This window comes from Pteronotus mesoamericanus, unplaced genomic scaffold, assembly GCF_021234165.1.
Source record: "Pteronotus mesoamericanus isolate MK-2021 breed Mesoamerican mustached bat unplaced genomic scaffold, CSHL_Meso_final contig_2, whole genome shotgun sequence".
Lineage (NCBI taxonomy): Eukaryota > Metazoa > Chordata > Mammalia > Chiroptera > Mormoopidae > Pteronotus > Pteronotus mesoamericanus.
The window spans coordinates 32,283,352-32,303,981 of record NW_026555084.1 but is presented as its reverse complement, the minus strand read 5'-3'; the positions used below and the strand labels follow the sequence as shown (position 1 = coordinate 32,303,981).

Here is a 20,630-nt window from a genome sequence, read left to right as displayed (position 1 = left end):
TGTGTGGTGTCCACTACCTCTCTGTCCTTCTTCCTTTGTCATTCCCCTGGCTGCCCAGTGTGCTCACTGTCCCAGGCAAGCTGGCTTCCACCCAGCCTGTGCCCATGCTGGTCCCTGTACCTCTTGCCATAACTGCCTTGCAAACTTCTGCTCATCCTTCAGAGCCCAGGTGAGACAGCTTTTCCTCCTGGGAGTCATCTGTGCCCAAGCCCCGGCAGACAGCCGTTTTCACCTGAGCAAGCCAATGCAATAGCTATGGCCTTCCAAAATCTGGTCCCAGCCAGTCGGTGAGCCCCTGACAAGACTAAGGACATACACTTCTATGACCTCCAGTGACCAAGCCCAGGGCCTTGAGGCTCAGAGTAAGTGTTGGGGAAACACTTTCTGATGCCTGGCCTATTCCCTCCCCTCTCTCCTACAGACACAGAAATTGTGGTTCAAATTATGGACCAAATGGGTATACAGGACTTAAACCCTCCATAAAAGGATTTTGGGGCGTTTGGGAAACACGCAGGCCTCCGTGCCAGGCAGTATTTTCAGAAAGTTTAAGAGACCCAGTCTATGGGATGTTGGAGTCAGATAGATGCGGGTTCAGATTGCAGCCAGGCCACTTACCAGGCAAGTTTCTCCTCCTCCCTCAGCCTCACAAATGGGGTGATTGTGCAGATTAACATGTGAATGGCGACAGGGCCTAGTGCCTTGCCTTTCACAGAGCAGCTGCCCACTGGGCTCCTCTACCCAACATATCAACATTTGCTCCCCCACCCCCAACCTGGACCTTCTCTGGGTGCCTGATTTTGTTAGACGCACTCTCAGCCTCCAGCCAAGCACCTCTAAATGAACCAATTCCAAAGAGAGGAGGAGGAGGAGGAAGTGGGAGGATGCAGGGCTCCGGTGAGAGGCATTGGGAAAGGGCAGGTCTGCAGCCTGTGGCCGGGCGGGCGGCCACCCCTTCCGCCTGCACGCAGCTTACCGCCTGACCCTCACCCACTCACTGTCTCCCGGTAAGGAGGATATTATCCTATTTTACAGGTGAAAACAGAGGCTGAGAAGGATGAAGTTTGTGGAAGGTTCCCTTCCAGTAATGGCAGAATGGCATCAAGATTGTACCCAGCAGCCACTCGGTGCGTCCTGAGAGGAGGTCAGGCCAGTTCAAGTCAGAGATGAGACTCTGGGGTGCGGACTTAATGAAGTGGATGATTTCCAAGTTTTTATCAAGTCTCCATTTTGGGAATGCCTAGGTGTATATATAACCCACTCCCACTTGGAAGTTGGCATCTGATTGTTTTTTTTTAAGTCGTATATTATGAATAGAATTGTTGGTAGACTGCATGCGCACTTTAAATAAATCTTAATCAAAACCTACAGGGCTGTAGATTCAGCTCCATAGGTTTATAGAAAATGTCTTCCTTGTGTCTAACATGGCAAAGCCCGGCCCCATTATCAAATCCCTCAGCCACCTGACTGTCAGAAAAGATCAGACTTGCCTACACAGGTACAACCAGCCTGTTCCTATGACAGCCACCCCCCTGAGGGGTTCTAATTCTAGGACAGACTGACAGACCCTCGCCCTGTGATGGGGTACGTCCTTGGGATGCGCCCCCAGCACCCTCTCTCCTGAGGGGCCCCACCAGGAAGATTCATTTGATGACATGTGGCTTTTCTCTTATGAATGGGAAACTGTCTGAAAGGAGCCCAGGAGAGAGAGACATTTTCTCAGGCAGACTAAGAATTTCACATGAAAGTTAAAGGTCCGGGAACTCCAACTGTGTTCAGAATAATCTGGAAAATCTTTATCCCTGCCTCCGGTGAAGACTTTAGGCAAAAACCACGACGACCGGAGTGGAAAACACGTGGCCATGTAGAACCGGGGGCAGCACTGGTCAGCGAGGGCCTAGGGAGGGAGGGCTTTGTCTAGGGCAGGAGGGGCTTGGTCCTATGCACACAGTTTCACTTCAGGGCCTGGGTTTAAGGTCCCCTCTGCCAGGCAGGGTCCCCTCCCAGCTCTCCCCGGGACTCCTTCTGTCTATCGGCTCAAGAGCCTCTCTTCAGGCAAGCCTGCCTGGCTCCTCCCTCAGCTTGGAGAGCCCCCCTGGACCCCGGGTCCCTCTGTCACATCTTCCTGTTCAAGCAACTTATAGCAATTACTATTTTCTGAAGTTACTTGATCTTTTTCCTACTTATTTTTTATTTTCTTTTTATTTCGATAGAACCCATAAACCATAAAAACATTCAACCTTTTAAAGTATATAATTCAGTGGGTTTTTTAAAGAAGATTTAAAAAAATTTATTTTTAGAGACAGGGACAGGGAAAAAAGAGAGGGAGAGAAACACGTGAGAGATAAATATCGATCAGTTGCCTCTCATACTTGCCCCAACTGGGGACCAAGCCAGCAGCCCAGGCGTGTGTCCTGACTGGGGATTTGAACCAGCAACCTTTCACTTTCTTGGATGATGCCCAACCCACTCAGTCACACTGGTTAGAGCTCCAGTGGTTTTTAATATACTCACGAAGTTATGCAACCGTTATCATTATCTTATTCCAGGGTATTTTCATGACCCTAAGGAGAAACCCTGGGCCCATTTATAGTCAGTCTCCATTTTCCCCCTCTCCATAGGCCCTGCAAACCACTACTCTACTCTCTGCTTCTATGGATGTGCCTATGTTGGACAGGTCATGCAAATGGAATCATACAACATGTGGTCTTTTATGTCCGGCTTATCAGTTGACGTCCATCAATACATAGATATTTGCATTGCTTCTATTTTGTGCTGTCATGAACAGTGTTGCTATGAACAAACACTCATATACACATTTTTGTGAGGACATGTTTCATTTCCTTGGGCATATATGTAGGAGTAGAATTGCAGGGTTATGCGTGAACTTTAAAAAAATTTTATTGATTGATTTTAGAGAGAGAGAAGAAGGAGGGGGAGAGGAAGAGGAAGAGGAAGAGGGAAGCATGGATCTGTTGTTCCATTTATTTATGCATTTGTTGGTTGTTTCCTGTATGTGCCCTGACTGGGGATCAAACCCACAATCCTCACGCATCTGGGACAGTGCTCCAACCAACTGAGCTTCCTGGCCAGGGCATATGTGAATTTTTTGAGGAACTTTTTAAGGAGTGTTACCAGAGTGACTGCAACATTTTATATCCCACCAGCAATGTCTGAGGGTTTTAATTTCTTCACATCTTCACCAACACGTTATTTGCCTTCTTGAGTATAGTCATCCTGGTGGGTATGAAATGGTATCTCATTATGGGTTTCATTTGCATTTCCCTTATAATAATAATGTTGAACACCTTTTCTTGTGTTTATCTGCCAGTTATGTATCTTCTCTGGAGAAATGTCAATTCAGATTTGTTGCGCATTTTACAAATTGAGCAATTTGGGTTTTGTTGTTGTTGTTGAGTTATAAAGGTTCTTCATGTATTCTGGATACAAGTCCTTTACCAGATAAAAGATTTACAAATATTTGCTCTGGCTGGTGTGGCTCAGTGGATTGAGTGCCGGCCTGTGAACCAGAAGGTCACCAGTTTGATTCTCAGTCAGGGCACATGCCTGGGTTGCAGGGCTGGGTCCCCAGGTGGGGGCGTGTGAGAAGCAACCAATCGATGCACCTCGTACACATTGATGTTTCTCTCCCTTTTTTTCTCCCTCTGTTCCCCTCTCTCTAAAAGTAAATAAATAAAATATTTTTTCAATAAAGATTGACAAATATTTCCTCCCATTTTGTGGGTTGGATTGTCTCCTCACTTTTTGTTTTAGCTTTTAATTAATTAATTATTTATTTATTTAGAGGAGAAGGGAGGGACAAAAAGAGGGAGAGAAACACTGATGTGCAAGAGATATAGCGGTCAGTTGCCTCTCGCACATCCCCAACTGGAGACCCAGGCCCGAAACGCAGGCAGTGCCCTGACGAGGAATCAATTGGCGACCTTTCAGTTATCAGGCCTGTGCTCAGTCCACTGAGCCACACCAGCCAAGACCGCTTTCTTGATGGTATCCTTTGAAATTCAAAATATTTTTTTGAAAAGATTTTATTTATTTATTTTTAGAGAGAGGGAGGGAGAAAGAGAAGGTGAGAAACATCCGTGTGTGGTTGCCTTTTGCATGCCCCCTACTGGAGACCTGACTTGCAACCCGGGCATGTGCCCTGACCGGGAATCGAACCAGGACCCGTTGATTTTCAGGTCGGCACTCAATCCACTGAGCCACACCAGCCAGGGCCAAAAGTTTTAATGTAGATGAAGTCCAATTTATCTATTTTTTTCTTTTGTTGCTATGCTTTTGGTAATATCTAAGAAACCATTACTTAATCTCAGGTCATGAAAATTCACTCCTGTATTTTCTCCTAAGAATTTTCATAGTTTTAGCTCTTACATTTAGGACTTTGATTCATTTTGACTTAATTTATGTGTGGGGTAGAAGTTCAACTTCATTCTTAAGCGTGTGGATATCCAGTAGTCCCAGCACCATTTGTTTGAAAAGATTCTTTCCCCATTGAATGGTCTTGGCACTCTTGTCAAAAAATCAATTAATGATAGAGATATGGTTTTAAAATTTTTATTTATTATATTAGAGAGATAGAGGCAGGGAAGGGGGGGGAATGAATTGTCAATGTGTTGATTTGTTTATTCATTTGTTCATTCTTGTATGTGTCCTGACTGGGGATTGAACTCACAACTTTGGTGTGTATCTGGAGGACACCCTAATCAACTGAGCTACCTAGCCAGGGCTGGATTTATTTTATAATCCTTGACCTATTCCCACAACTGTCAATCTTTTTCACCTCATGGAACACATAAACTAATTACTAAAATTCTGTGGCACACCAAAAAATACATTTTTTGCCAATGTGCAAGAAATGGGTATAATTTTGTTTTTTTATTATATTTTTTCCATTACCATTTAGTCTCCTTCTACCTCCCCCCACAACAGTCACTACAGTGTTGTCCCTGTCCATGTGTCCTTTTTCCTTTTCGCTCCATCCCTCCACCCCTCGGCTCCCCCGCCAGCTACCTGCCATCCTGCTCTCCGTCTGAGTCTGTACCCGTTTTCTTTGTTAGTTCAGTTTGTTCATTAAATTCCACATGTGAGTGAAATCATAGGGTATTTGTCTTTATGTGACTTAGCATAATGTTCTCCAGGTCCATCCATACTGCTGCAAAGGGTAAAATGTTCTCCTTTTTTATAAATGAGTAATATTCCATTGTGTATTTAGGCATAATTTTGATTCATTCATAGTGGACCACTATTGTAATGTTACTTGTCATTTTTTTAATTTGACAATCTAAGGGAAAAAGGGTCAGTGCCCCTGACTAAATAGGCAGGTATTGCATATTTTAGAAATCCTTGCTGCACACAGGTTGAAAATCACTGGTTTAGTCCTTCAATCAATAGACCCGTCTTTATGCCAGTACTACAGTCTTAATTGCCTGGTTTTATTTGTCTCCAACCCCACCTTTCTCACGGTCTAGAATGGAAGTACCAAAGGACCAGGACCTGTTCACTGCTGTGTTCCCAATGCCTAGAACAAGGCCTGGCGCAAGTAGATGATTGGTGAATACTTGTGGATTGAACGAATAAATTCTTGAATGAGTACAGCGCTGTTGGGAGGAAGCCAGTTGAAAGGGGAGGCTTGAAGATATAGGACCAAGAGGCCACCGAGGTCAAGTGTGTGTGAATGGGGTCATGGTGTCATGGCATCATGGGCCGGGGTGTGTGGGGCGGGGGGGCAGAGGAGAAACCCTTCATCCTCTGAGACAGTGTAGGCCTCAGCTCTGCTTTAGGTGGGAAGGGAAGGAAGGTGACGGCGGTCCCACCCAGTGCCTCTGTTTCCTTACAGAGGAGGGAACTGGGAGGGAGGGGAGGAGCAGCAGGCTCGAGGAAGCCAGGGACAGCTGAGCGACCGTAGGGCCTCAGTCCGGGGTTCAGCCTAACTGGTGGGCACCCTCCACTCATGATTGGATCCCCTCTAGGGTTCGTGGGACAAGGGCTATCAGACGAAGGCCCAAGGGGTCCAGCTGGAGCGGGTACGTGTAAGTCATGGCCGGGGAGCCCAGGCTGCCAGCGCAGGTTCCCTGACCACAGGCAATGTTCCCGAGCCCTCAGCGCCCTTAGTGCCAGCCAGGGCACTCACAGCACAGTGTAGAGTGCTGAGGAGAGGTCAGGCAGGGCCCCCTCCTGCAGGGGACTTCTCAAGGCTGGCATGACCCTGTGGCAGCTCACTTGGCCAACACAGTTGGGGTCGAGGGGTAAGGAGGCCAGCTCGGAGACACAAACAAGGCCCGGCTGAGTGAACACACAGGCCTGCCCCCTCAATGGGCTTGGCTAGTATCTGAACTTGATGTCTACACATTTTTGTTTGTAGATTTCTAATATTCTGGAGCTTTCAGGGAGTCTTGAAAGATACCCCTGGAGGATATAAAGAGCATATAAAGGGGCCAAGTAGTTGAATATGGCTAAAAGAGGGAGAAGAAAATGTCCAGAAGTCAATAGAAGCAGACTATGAGGGCCTTCGCGGCACTGGGGTTTAATCCTGCTGGCGTGATCAGATATTGAATTGAGCAAGATGGCCCTGCAACTATGTGGAGGCTGAGAGGGGAAGCAGAGAGAACTGGGAGGGTGCCGAGGCCGGGAAGAAGGGGAAGCTGTGGCTTGGGCCAGCGAAGTGGCAGAGAAATGGGGATAAAGGACGGACTAAGAAGGGTTTCAGGAGGTAGAACGGACAGGCCCTGGAGGCTGGCTGGGAGCATGAGGGAGCACGAAGGTCGAGGTGGGCTCCAGATTTCCAGCTCAGGTGAGGTGGCCGGAGGGATGGAGGCAGCGACCAATGAGATGGGGAGACAGAAGGAATGCCAGCTGGGGTGGGAGTAGGAAATAAGTTCGGTTTATTTTTTTAAGATCTTATTGTGACATGTTTTAAACATACAGAAAGAGAAAAAAGAAAAATATAACCAATACCACCTAGATTCAATATATGTTAACACTCTGCCATATTTAATATCTTTTTTTCTAAACCATTTCAAAGTGAGATTAGACATTCTGATACTCCGCACCTAAACACTTAATGCACGTCCCCAAAACATGAGGACAATCTCTTACATAATCACAATACCACCCAATTATAATTCTCTAATATTTAATGTTCTTTCCACAATCAAATTTCCCCAAAATGTCTTCAGGATTTTTTTCCCTCTGAATTATAATCTAATCAATGATTATATATTATATTGGTCCTTGTATCTCCTTCGTATCTTAGAATGTTCCCACCTCATGTTCTCCATGACTTTTGACTTTTGAAGGGACCAAGCCAGTTATCCTGAGGAGGTCCCATGTTCTGCCATTGGCTGATGGCTTCCTCCTGGTGATGTTTAACCTGTTCTTCTGCCCCTGCATTTCCTGTAAACTGGACATTAAGTCAGAGTCTTGATTAGATTTGTGTGAACACTTTTCGCAAGAATGCTTTGAAGTAAGGGAGATGCTGGTGTTCTGGCATGTTAGGTTCAGAGACTCTGAAGGTCATCAGGGGCTGACGTCACCTCAGTAGTTGAACAGATGAGTTTCTGTGGTTGGAAGACGTGCAGGAGGAATCAGGTGAGAGCGCCTCCAGAGTTATCACAGGGGAGATGGGGCCTCAAGTCAGGAAATCTGCGGAGACCCCCCAGAGGGTTTCCAGAGGAGTCCCTGATAAGACAGGACCAGTAAGATCACCACTTGTCTGACAGTCAACAAAAGCCCTGCCATGGCCCACCTCCACTCCTACTCCCACCCCTGAAAAAGAAATCCTGGGCCCTTGCCAGGAGAGTCAGTTGACGTGTCCAGAGTTGATAGTAGGCCCCCCAGAAAGAGTTGTAGTGACCTTGAATGATAGGGCATCTCCCAAATCAAAATTGGAAGCACAGGGCTAGAATTGCCAATGGGAGGATGGAAGTGATTTCAGAAAGCCTAATGACTCTTATTAATGAGCCCAAGGCAAAGGATGAGACCAGAAATGAAGAGATGGGGGTGGGGTGGGGCTCAACGAGGCCGCCTCTCCAGCTCTGCCCAGGGAGCCCTGGCGCAGTGTGGGGCCCTGGATCTCCAGGCTGGGCAGCGACTGAAGTGAAACCATAGAAGAGAGTGGCCCCTGCTGCCTTCAGTATCACAAGCCTGTGGCAAAGGGGGTCAGAAACACCCTCAGAACATCCAGTCACATGCTCCCCTGCGCTGACACCAGCTCCTCACTGTGGATTAGGACACCTTGCAAGACCTGGTCCTGCCTGCAAGTCCAGGCTCATCGTCTACCCTGTTCCCCTCCCTCTCCACACTTCAGCCTCGCCAGCCTCTTTTGGCTTCTAGATGCAGAAGCCCTTGCCCTGTTACTGCTAGCCCTCTTCAGAGTCCTGGGCACCAGCTGCCTCTGCGCTGCCTCTGCTGCTGAGGCGAGCACACTGTGAAACATTGTGAAGTGATCAGCACAGACTCTCACCAAGGCCAAGAGGCCTGGTTTGAACCCCCAGCCCTGCCGCTTGTAGCTGTGTGACCATAGACAATCTACAAAACCTCTCTGTGCTTCTGTGTCCTCTCTATAAACTGGGGCTGTTGAGAGTTAGTGCTACCAAACTCAAGGGGTTCACCACTTAGGTTATTCTATTCAAGAATGAGACATGGTTGTTGTTAGGCAGTTTCATTTACTTGTAGAAAATAAAGGACATGGGATTCACATTCAAAGCTCTGTCTCCTAGCCATTACTTCTATACACTATTTGGTTAATGACATGTTGAGTTCTTCTTTGCAGTTGGCTATGCTTACCAGGTTGGTTCCCTCAAGCTCATCTGGTTACAGCTGTTCCTGCAAAATATATTTTAACATTCAGCAAGGACAGCATTTAGTAAGAACCACCCACACCTTGAGGCCTTTGTCCTAGCTAACATTAAAATGAGCTTCATCCCCACCCCCACCCCCTGGGGTGGCTCAGCTGGTTGGAGTATCCTCCGGATACAGCAGGGTTGCAGGTTCCATCCCCATCAGAGCACATAGAAAAATCAACCAATCAATGCACAAATAAGTGGAACAACAAATTGATGTTTCTCTCTCTTCTTCTCTCTCTCAAAACAATACATGAAAAAATATGTACACGAACTTATGTACAAAAACAGTCTGGCACCTGGTGAGTCCTGTAACTTTTCTAGTCATGATTACTGTTCTCACAATAGAGGCTCAAGAGAGGTCAAGGCCTGCCTGAGCTCAGAGAGCTGGTACGTGACAGCCTTCTAAGATGTTTCTCCAGGACACCCTGGTTGCATCATAAATTCATCACCTCACTGCAGAGGTTTTTTATGCTATAAATCCCATGATTTCATATACTCTGTCCTACTACAGTTTCTGTAGATTAAATTTACCCTTATCAGACCAAATGAAGTGATTGTGCCATTGGAAGACTAAAAAGGCATTCGGGCGCATCCCCGTTGACAAGTAGCTGACATGTAGTTGACATTCTAGTAAGAGAATAGGAAGAAAAGTAGCCTTAACACAAGGCCTTGTGTGATGGGGAGTGTGAGTTCCTAAAGGGTAGGAAATTCAACCACCATAAAAACATAACCAAATTTGTTTGTTTTGGTAACTCACCATGTACAAAAACACCTGGTAGGTATTTCAGTTTCATTTTACAGAGAAGGAACCTAAGTCTCAACAATGTTAAACACCTGCCGTGGGTCACTTGATGAGTGAGTGACTTGACCTTGGTCCTGTCTTCCTCCAAATCACCGCTTTGAACCAGTCATGACAGAAGGGACTGGGATGAACACAGCGGGGATGAGCTCCATGAGCCGGCTAGAGAAGAGGGGGACTCGGCAGGAGGATACAGGGTGGTGGCCAGACGGGTCTGCGGAACCGGGCGGGGTTCCCGGAGCTCCGCTGGAGCCCCCAGTCCGCACGTGGCCCCACGGCCGCCCCACCGCGGCTCCGGCTTCCGCTCCGGCCGCACCAGAGGCGGCATTCCTGGGAGAGCGCCCCTGATTGGCCGGCTCGGTCAGGTGGTTCCCTCAGGCCAACCAGCGGCGGCCGGGCGGCGGGCCGCGCGCGTCGCGCGGCCGGCTTGGAGCCGGAGGGAAAAGGGGATCGTTGCGCGCTGTGCCCCTGCCGAGAAAAGGCCACAGATACCTAGTAATGTCCGGCGTGCCCCAGATCCAGCTAGCGACCCCACTGACCCTTAGCGCCCATTTATTTGACTTCGCCTCCAGCCGTGCCTCAGGGTTCAGAGAAAGAGGAGCCGGAAAGGTCTGGGCTGGCCCTCCGTGTGGGCTCTGGGTCCCGCCCTAATGCTTCCTCCGTCCTCCGTGCATCTTTTCCCTCTCGCGCTTCTGGCGCTCCAACCCTTCCTGCCTTCTTGCTCCCGGCCGGCAGTCCACAAACGATGTAGTCGCTCCTTGCTTGGAAGAGGAAAACCTCGGGCCGGGCCGGTGTGGCCCCGTTGGGTGGGCGTCGTTCCCTGGTCAGGGCACAGGCCTGGCTTGAGTGTTTGGTCCCGGTGGGGCTGGGAGGAGAGGCAACTGATGGACGTCTCTCTTCCTTTCTTCCTCCCTTCCCCCTCTTTAAAAATAAATAAATAAAATTTAGAAAGGGAAAAGAAAGGAAATTTACTTTAAAAAGAGAGAAAGAGAGAAGTTTCAAGGCCTCTCCAGCCAGGCTCGGCCCTCCTCTCCTCTTCACTTCCTTCCGGCTCCCGTCTTCATCTCCTTCCTCACCCCTCCCCTTTGGCTTCGCTCCCAATGCAAAAGCTGCGTAAGTGAGCTAAACTCGAGAGGAAAAAAAAGCCAAAGTGAACGTCTTCCTTGTCCTGTCCAACATTCCACACCCAGGGCAGACTGATCTGTCAGCTCAGCAGCGGCAGCCCTACCCGCTGATGGCGGCGGGAGAGGGCGCCATGCACTGCGGTCCTCGGACGGGCAGCCAGACTGGGGCAGAGCACAGATCACGGTTCGGATCTCAGCGGGATGAGTTGGAAATATAAACACGCTCCGTCTCACAGAACGGATGCAAAGATTCTCCCCAGGGTTCTTAGACGCACTGGGAAGGCAGTTGTTCTCGGCTCTTCAGGCTGTAGACTCGGAGGAGGAAGAGGACTTTTGTGGTGCCCTATCGCCACCGTGTGACTACCTGGGGAATTACACAGGGGAAGTTCGGCCTTGGGAGGGCTGCCGGGACTCGGGCGTTCTCTGAAGACTGGGAATGTGTTGCCATTGCCCGCTTCGCATCTGCTGCCCAGGCTCCCTCGGGCCTCCAAGGCCAGGGCCAGCACTCGTGGAGGAGAAAGTATCCCACTCCTGGTTTAGGGCAGTAGTTGTGCCTTCCCTGACTCCAGAACCTTTGGTTTTGGTGGCTCTTCAGTGTAGCATTCAAGGCCCTTCGGAGCTGGAACTCAAGGTGACTTAGCTCTGCCGTGCCCCAAGAGGCCATTTCCGTTTTCTCCTCCCTTCCCAGCCCCCCTGGATCTCCCTTTGTCCTCCCCCTGATTCAGGAGTCTGAAGTACATTTCCCCAGTGAGCATGTAAGGTCCTGGGACAGTATTCATATGAAGAGCAACCATTTATTGAGCACCTACTGGGTGCCTGTTACTGCACTGGGCTCCTTATGGGCATTTATTCTGTATACTCTTTACAAACCCCATAGAGCATATGATTGTTCTCATTTTGTAGAAGAATACACTGAGGCAGTGAAAGGTAACATGACCCATCCAAAGTCCCATAGCCATCAAGAGACAGCCCCGCCTGTAACTGCGAAACCACCTCGTATGGTGGGTGATGCAGAGAGACCAAGGGTCACATCCTGTCTCTGCCACTCACTACTGACTTCAAAGTATTGAACCCTAGCATTCTGCCCTCCCTAAAATGAGGTGGCAGCTCCCACCAGGCCCAGGTGCTGGTCCCGAGGGGCAGGTGGCATCTGGTGACCAATACCAGGGGGTAAGAAGTGGGGAGCCGCCAGCCAGAGTGTGTCAGCCAGCAGCCAGTGTGGCGCACACTGTAGTAAGTTAGAGTCCCCTTAGGACCCAGCCAGCAAGAAGTAGGGCTCAGGGGTCCCAGCCCCCACACCTGTCACCTATGTAACCCTTGTCTGTTCTTCCCATGCCCACCCCGGGCTCCTCAGTGCCTGTCTCACCTGGCAACCTCGTAGGGCCTTTCCTAACACACATCTAGTCACGTCCTGTGCTGCAGAAAATTTTGTCACTCACTGGGTACTCGACCCCTTCCTTGTGAGTGCCCATGAGCCGTGTGGGGCTGTCGCTGCGGTCCTGACAGTTCTGTCAACCTCTCTGGTCTCTGGTCCCCTCCCATCTCCTTGAAGGCACCTCAGGCCTTTGCACATGCTGTTCCTGTGGCCCAAAAGGCTCCTCTCTCCTTTCTTTGCTTAGTTAATGCGGAGATGCTGGAAGATCTCCTCCTGGTGGGATGGGCAGTTTGAGACCCTAAAGAGGCGCAGGACTTTGGGAAACCAACAGGGAGTGGGAGAGTGTTCCGGGAAGACGCGACAGCCTGCGTGAAGGGATGGGAGTGCACGCGCGGGCGGGAGAGGGAGGTGCAGGAGGGGACTGAAGCTAATGAGAATGAGGCGTGTCTAAGGCTAGCGCCAAATCCTTGCGAGCTGGGGGCCTTGCGAGGGTTTTGAGCAGGGGTAATTACAGCAGTTTTGCCCGTCATCTATGCCACCGGGTAGGGTGGAGGAGGGCTTGTCAGCATCACTGAACAGTCTTCCAGGGGTGACTCCATCACCACCAGCAGGGGAAGGCATCTCTTCACAGGGTCCCCACCTAAAGCCTCTATGGTACAGCCCAAGGCCCTCCACCACCCCCTCACACCAGGCTGAAATGAGATGCTGCACTCCTTGTAGCTGCCACAAGGTGGCACCATCTCCCCAGTCTGTCCCCTCCGTTCTGCTCCCGGTGCTGGAGACCTTTCCCAGGGAAGAGACCGGAGAGGAAAGAAGAGAGAGAGGAAAGAAGGGGAGGAGGCCCAGGGACAGGGGTTGGGGGTGGTTTGGATGCAGGTGCAAGGACAGGGGAGTTAGGGTGGTGTGGTTTTGTTGTTTTTCGCCGCAAAAAGCTTTATTGTTTCTATTTGGTCGAATGCATGGGAGAGGACTCCAGACGTTTAAAAGGATGCTTAATGCCTAATGGTTTCAGGGAGAGGCTCAGGCAAAAGCCAGGCACCAGGGAAATGCAGAGGGGCCCCTCAAAGGCCTCTGGGCTCCAAAGGCTCCTAGTCATGCTTGAGGGGGAGCCTTTCGAAGAAACACCCCCCCGCCCCTGGCCCCACCACCCCAGCCTGGGGGCTCGCCAGCCTGTGGGTGTTCGTCAGGTGGTCGCCCATCTCCTTGATGAGTTTCACCAACTCCTCATCCAGGAGGCGGTTCTCCAGGAAGTCACAGATGAGGGTCTGTGCGGGCAGAACCCAGGGCACGCAGGTCCAGAAGGGCCTGGTTCAGATTCTTCTCCAAGGCCAAGGTGGCTTCCATGGCGTCCTGAGTTACCCCACTCATCTTGGGACGGCTTCAGGGCATCCTGGAAGAGGGTGCGGCCACCCCGCTGGTCTTGCAGCTTTAAGAGACCGTCAGCACCTTCGCGCTTCTTCTCCACCGACTCTCAGGAGGTGGCCCACGCCCTGCAGGGCCACATCATTGTGGTTGAAACTGAAGCCCAGAGGGAGGGAGGTGTGGGAGGCCTGCAGATGCAGGGTGACCAGGGGGTGGATGGGGCTTCCACCTCAGGGAATAACCGATCAATTTGGGAGCTCGTGGTTGTTTGGCAATGAGAGTTAAAGGTCAAAAAATGGTGCTGGCTGCTCTCAGAGGCTGAGGGTGGCTGAGGTGGTTCCAAAGGTGGTGACTGGAAAAGAGGTTGGAGGGTGGTTGGAGGCTGGAAGAAGGGACATCCCTGGATCCGTTACGCCCAAATCCTGTTGAAGCAAGAGACAGACCCCAGGACCATCGAGGGTGCTCCGGTTGTTTGTTTTTTTTTTCAGGGTCAAGCAGAGCACATCTGTCTGACTTGAATTTTCACCATTATCTGCTCTGCCTACCTCCACACACCATTCCTCTCTCTTGTCCCTGGAACACTCATGTGGGCTTCCCTGGTCACCCAAGTCTTGGCCCTTTCTCACCTGCAAGGTCTTGACCACCTTGCTCTCCCTCCGACCTCCACTACACGAGTGCTGTCCCAGTCCCGGCTGTGTCTAACCAGATGCCGCACCAGCGCCTGTACCTGCCTCCCCACATCTGCACTAGCAGCCTCTGCTCGCTGGTCTCTTCACTCCCCTGGGGGTGAAATTCTGCAGCCAGTGAGGCTCACGTGGCTTTGCCTAGCACCGTGGTCTCCCGCACGCTGTGTGCGCACTGTCCACGCAGCCAGGTGGGAGTCCCTCAGATCCTCCCGACTGCTGCCTGCCTCCAGACATCCGCAGAGTCCGTTCCCCCTACTTGGAATGATTATCCTCCCGCTCATCCCAAGGCCAACTGCTCCCCTCCTTCAACTCATCTATCACTTCCTCATGGAACCTTCGCTGAGCCAGGGTGGGACCTCCCCATGGCAAGCACTCACGGGTGCAGCCAGCTGGCCTTCAGAGCCCGTGTTTGATGCTGGTCAGCACCTCCCTGGGCATTTGTTTTATGTCTCTCTTCACCTCTAGGTTTTAGACTCCTCAGGGCGGGACCTGTCTTCTTCACAGGGTAAGGCAGTGACTAGATGGCACCTGGCCTACGGTAGGCGCTCAATAAATATTTGTTGATTTACTGTGCTCTGGCACCCAACTCTCACTCTCTCTCTCTCTCTTTCTCTCTCTCTCTCTCTCTCACACACACACACACACACACACACACACCTTATTCTCTCTGTTCAGTTCTTCATTCTTTCTCAACTTGGGCATCCTCGTCACCACTTCCGGGAAGCGCCACTGGCCCCTCCTCCTGGGCTCTGGCTGCTCCTGGACCTCATTCCCGTGTTTGTTTTTCAATTTATTTTGGTCCTCATTCCCCACTCTTGTCCTCTGCCCCCATGGCAGTCTTGCTGATGGTCTCCTACCTGCCCTTGTGAGCTATGTTTTCTGTCATCGTTTCCTTCATGCAGGTGGCTTTCTGCCTTAGAGCCCATCCCATCTCTTACCCTTTGCACTCAGCACTTGGAGTCTGAGGCCCCTCCACGTAGCTATGCTGTGCATCCATGGGGGCCTCCACTCATTCCCCACTCAGCTGCCAGTGGACTCTTGGTTGCTTCCAACCCCTCTCTCACCTTTCCCTGCCTGGCCGTATGTGAGGGTTCGAGGGGTGGGGTCTGTATTCAGGGAAAAATTGCTAGGTGATAAGGCATGTGCTTATATGAGTGCAGCCAGCTGGGAGGTCCCAGCCGGCCGGGAGGCCGCGCCCGGTCCAGGAAGGCCTCCCGCGGCCCAGGGACTCCTGGCGCTTGTTCTCTCCTTTCTGACTTTGGCCGTTATGATTAAGTGCAAAGTGAGACCATCTCTTGCATTATTTTGAGTTTCAGGATCTCCTCACACACTTGTTACCCTCTCCGTTTCCTCAGTTGGCGCCTCATCGTGCCCTCTGTGTTGTTTGCAGGTGGACTTGCCAGCCTGCTGGAGATATTGGTCCCTTGCGCTCCCTGCCGTCCTCAGCGCAGTGTGGGGAGTGCTGTTTACAAGCTGACCCCAGAGGCTAGAGGTACGCAAGGCGGTGACAGTCCCTAGCCCTCCCTGGGATCCCAGCTCCACCTCAGGGCTGGGCCCAGCTCAGTGGAACCGAGGGGCTGACTGTCCCTCTGTGGGCATTGTGGGGTTCATTACACGTACTGCAGTATGTTTCAGGGGCACTGCTCCAGCTCCTAAAGGGTAGGGGGCCTCTTTGAGATCAGCTCACCAGCCTGGGATTTGAATTTTGAATTTTGAAATTCATTCAACACGCGTTCATTCCATGAACAGCTGTGGAGCACCTTCAGGGGACAGCTGACATCTGTGGGCAGGACACCCCCGTGACCTCTGAGTTCGCCTTCTAGGGAGGTGGCAGCCGGTAAAGGATGAACAAATAAGGTAATTACAGGAGAAAACAAACAAGGGGCTGAAATATGGAATAACAGAGGGAGGACTTTACCCGGGGTGGTCAGGAGAGGCCACTCTGAGGAGGTGACCTTTGTTCTGGCAGGTCCTAGGCATTTTTGCCATAAGCACCTTTGCTGTAAACATCTTTGCCACACACATTTTTGCCGCACAACTAATTGACCATAAGGCAATCTTGTTGTAAAAGATAAAATAATGAAAAAAAAAAGAGACATTAAAAAGGACATGATGAACTATGAAAAATTCATCACAAAATTGAAAAGAAAATGAAAATACATTGTCTTTGAAGTCCACTCATATTCATAATATTAGATCTATATGTACATATAGATATAATATATATTTTATTTTTGCTTGTTCAGGATGGCACTTTGTTATTTGCTACAATTCCGTCCTTCGTTAAGCGAGGTGTCAGCTTCCAACTGAAGAATCGATAATTAGCGCTCTCGGAAGGCTGGTGTGAACTCGCAGCCGCCCGTCTGTTGGCCATCGCGGGGCTGTGTGTTTGGGGTGGACGGGATGTCGGTGCTTACCTAAGGATTTGCACACTGATATGTTATCATTTCCGAGCAGAGTGTGCACTCTGGCTTGACCTGGAGCTTTGCAACCTGGCTTTTTTCTCAGTGCTTATCATTCACTACTTTAAGACGACCACATCGACAGGTCACTGCATAGACCATTATGAGAGCTTAGATTCATGTAATATAAAAATAGGAGTGACGGTGAAAACTTTGTCCGGGGAAAATGAATGCAAACTGACAACTAGCTTCAGTACATCGAATGCAAACCAAAGGGTCAAGCAGTTGTTAAGGCCAATTAATTGGTTGCGGGGCGAAAATGCTTGTGGTGAAAATGCCTGCGGCAAAGACTTTGACAGCAAACGTGCTTTCGGCAACAATTCCGGACTCGGCCCGATGCCAGGCTGGGGAGCCAGGGCCCTGGCAGTCCGCGCAGGCGCGACCCGCGAGACTCAATGGGGGAGGGGCGCGCAGGGAGCTCTGGGGGCCGGCAGGGGTCCGCTCGGTTTTGGGCCTGAGGGCCTGGCTTCCAGGCGGGGCTGGTGTGTGAAGCAGGCAGGGGACAGTGTGGCTCTGTGGAGGGTGTTCGCCTGAGAGGCTCTGAGGCTGGCTCTGGCCTGTGCTTTCGGGGCCAGGAAGCTTTGGAAGCTAGTGTGTACTAAGAGGGAATATTATTTTTTAATTAAAAACACTTTTAAAGTAATTTTCTTTTCTCTTTTTATGTAATCTTTATTGTATTTTTTTTTTTTTCTGTTACCATTTAGTCCCTTTATACCCCCGGAATAATTTCTTGTATTTTTCCTGGAAAAAAAATTCGATGTTTTGTATATTAGTAATACATGTACCAGGTACAAAAAATCAAAAGAAACAAAATCCTCCCCCCACCACCGACGGCAGCTACCTAGTTCTCCGCAGAAACAAAGGTAGTGACCGCCTGCCCGCTGTCCCCCGTGATTGCACCCCTGCATCCTCGGCACAAATTGGACACAGGCGGAAGCACACTATGCACACTGCTCATACCTCAAATTTTCCCTCGGTGATGTGGGGTGGAGAGAATTCTCCACCATTACAGTCGGGTTCTAGAGCTGTCCTGTCAATACACAGCTCTTTTTATTATTATTATTATTATTATTATTAATTTTAGAGAAAAACATCCATTTGTTGTTCTACTCATTGATGCATTCATTGGTTGATTCTTATATGTGCCCTGACCAGGGATTGAACCCACAACCTTGATGTATCAGGATGACACTCTAACAAACTGAGCTGGCTGGCCAGAGCTATATACACAGACCATTTCTTAAAATTTGTTTTAAATTTATTTTTTAGAGATGGGAAAGAAGGGCGAAAGAGAGAGAGAGAAAAACATCAATGCAAGGGAGAAACATTGATTGGTTGCCTCTTGTGTGCGCCCCGACTGGGTACTGAACCCACAACCCAGGCATGAGTCCTGATGGGGAATTGAACTAGTGGCCTTTCACTTTGAGGGGCAATGCCCAACCAATAAGCCATATAGGTCAGGGTTATATACACAGCTCTTTAGATTAATATTTAGCCCTGGCTGATGTAGCTCAGTGGATTGAGCACCGGCATATGGATGGAAAAGTTTGCTGCTCGATTCCTAGTCAGGGCACAGACCTGGGTTGTGGGTTCGATCCCCAGTTGGAGCATGTGAGAGGCAAGCAATTGATGTTTCTCTCGCACATGGATATTTCTCTCCCTCTCTTTCTCCCTTTCCCCTCCCCTCTAAAAATAAATAATATCTTTTTTAAAAAATTAATTAACATTTAAATGAATTACAATAATTAGTTCCTCAGTTGCATGAGCCACATTTCAAAGTGTTCACTTGCCCCATGTGGCTAGTGGCTGCCGTCTTGGGCAGCGCAGACAGAGAACACTTCCGTCATCGGAGGAAGTTTTACTGGACAGTGCTGCCCTAAAGAATCCCAGGCCACCCCCTCTTTAGGTCTTCTGAGGTTGCTTGAAAGGGGACAGAATCTTGGCGAAGCGCATGTTCAGCCCGCAGCACGTGCAGTGAGTCTCTCAGCAACAACGATGATCTCTGCTCCCTGCGATCCGAGAGCTCCCCTCTCTGAGGACCCTGTGGTTGTGCTGTCCGGCGTGGGTCTCCGTATGCCAGCCCTCTGGCTTCCTAGGAGCTTCTGCTGTGGAAGGAAAGGGAGCCTCATCGTCTCCCTTACCACGTCATTCGGTCATTTGACAAGACTTAGAGTGGCTCTGCCCTGAATGAGCCTGTGTTCTTAGGGACGGACCCCAGGAGGTTCCATCCTCCGCTGGGACAGAGAGACATGTGTGGGTCCCTCCTGGCACGCACAGAGGTGGAGTGCCTCCGCTAGGCCTCAAGGTCAGCCGGCCTTCCTGGAGGGCGATAACTGAGCCGAGGCCTGGGGGGTGCGGGTGTGGCCTGGGGAGCGGTCAGGGGCCCACAGTCCTGCCCCAGGGCCAGCTGGTGAGATCGGCCGGGCCATACCAGGCTCGGCCTGAAGGACCGGCGCAAACCTTTGCGCCTGGCACTGGGGGACCGGAAGGGGCTGTCGCCGTGCAGTGGGGGAAGCCACCGGGCTGGAGAGGATGTGGGGAACGGCCGGGCGAGTTCAGCTGTTGGTGATTTCACGCCTCCTCCTCAGCCACTTCTTGGGGACAGGCCCCAGCCATGGGGCCCAGGTGCCAGGGAAGGTCAGATTTCGGCAGCAAGAGAATAAAAGGAGATTTCCTCTGGAGGGGAGCCCTCTCCCCCTGAGAGCGCTGCAGCTGCCTCCCTCTGGGATTAGGTTAAATCCTACAGCAGGTGGAGGGGGGGAGGGGCCTCCCACCTCAGTTTGGGTCGGGAGTGTGGGAAGGGGCAGGCGGTGCGGCCCGGCTTCGCACCTGAGCGTCAGTGCCTGGGAATGGGGCTCCTTCGTTCCTTTGTTCAGCCCTCAACTGCCCCTCAGTTCTGCCGGCTGTTGCCCTGGTAGGGGTTTGGTGGACACTGACGGTAACTACTTAACTGGAGCAAGGGCTCTAAAGCAGTGGTAGAGGAGCACACAGGCAGACTCAGAAAATGCAGGCGGCCTCCCTTGGGGAGCCCAGGGAGCGGGTGCTGGGGGTCGCTTTTCGTTGAAAACCTTTTTTTGCCATTGGAGTTTTTGTTGAGCCGTTTCAGCCTTGAACATGTAATGCCCCTGGAAAATCCTGGCTCTCAAAGCGGCGTCCTCAGACCAGCAGCTGTGCTCCTGGGGACTTGTTAGCAATGCCGTTTCCAGGCTGCGCCTCAGAGCCCCCCAGCATGAGAGACTCCGAGGGGGACCCGCAGCCCAGGCGGTTCGGAGATGTCCTAAGGTTGCGGGCTTCAAAACGCACCCAAGCAGAGTGGGCTTTCCGCTGCCCTCTTCGCAGAAAAGAGACTTGAGAGCGCTGCTCCTGCAACACGAGCGCCTCTCACAGGGCCCAGCCCGACGGGGCCCACCGGGGCCTGCCTGAGAGAGGAGGTTTGAGTGACATATAAAACGTGAGGAGGGCTTGGCCCAGGGAGAGGGAGGAGTGCTCTCCAAAAAACGAGAAGCCACATGAGGGCCCGAGTGCGGTGGCAGGGGCCAAAGGCCGTGGGCTGGAGCCCCAGAGGCTGGGCCGGGCATGTCCGTGCTTGGGCCTCTGGACCGTCCGCCATTCGCCCCTGTGTGTGGGCTCCACTACAGACGTTCCTGCTCCCGTGAACCCAGAGCCCCCCCGGCCCTTGGAGAGGCCAGGCCACTGGGGCTTTGCAGTTGGACAGGCAGCCCAGTCGTGGCCGCTCTTCCTCCTTCTGAGCCTCCGTTGTCCTTATCTGGGCCACAGGACAAGGCCTTCCTGCGAGGGCCGCCTGAGGAGGGAATACGACCCCGGCAGCCCGGCCCGGGACGCTCGCCTCCTAGCCCCACTTGTGGACAGAGCACTTAGAGCCCTGTCCAGGCTTGGCAACAGGCCCCTGCGGGCTCGGACGGGCACTTCGGTCACAGCGGCCTTCCCTGTGCTCTGGGCCACC

General features: G+C 51.3%; 1 long non-coding RNA gene and 1 pseudogene across 1 annotated transcript; both read right to left on the bottom strand.

Annotated features, from left to right (window-relative positions):
* Positions 1-6,977: 6,977 nt before the first annotated feature.
* LOC129066458 (uncharacterized) lies at positions 6,978-9,881 on the bottom strand. The gene is made up of 3 exons (XR_008528701.1): positions 9,616-9,881; positions 8,800-8,838; positions 6,978-7,692 (listed from the first exon to the last, which is right to left on the bottom strand). It is a non-coding gene; the product is annotated as an uncharacterized LOC129066458 (long non-coding RNA).
* Positions 9,882-13,244: 3,363 nt separating this feature from the next.
* LOC129066337 (ferritin light chain-like) lies at positions 13,245-15,201 on the bottom strand (annotated as a pseudogene).
* Positions 15,202-20,630: the final 5,429 nt, after the last annotated feature.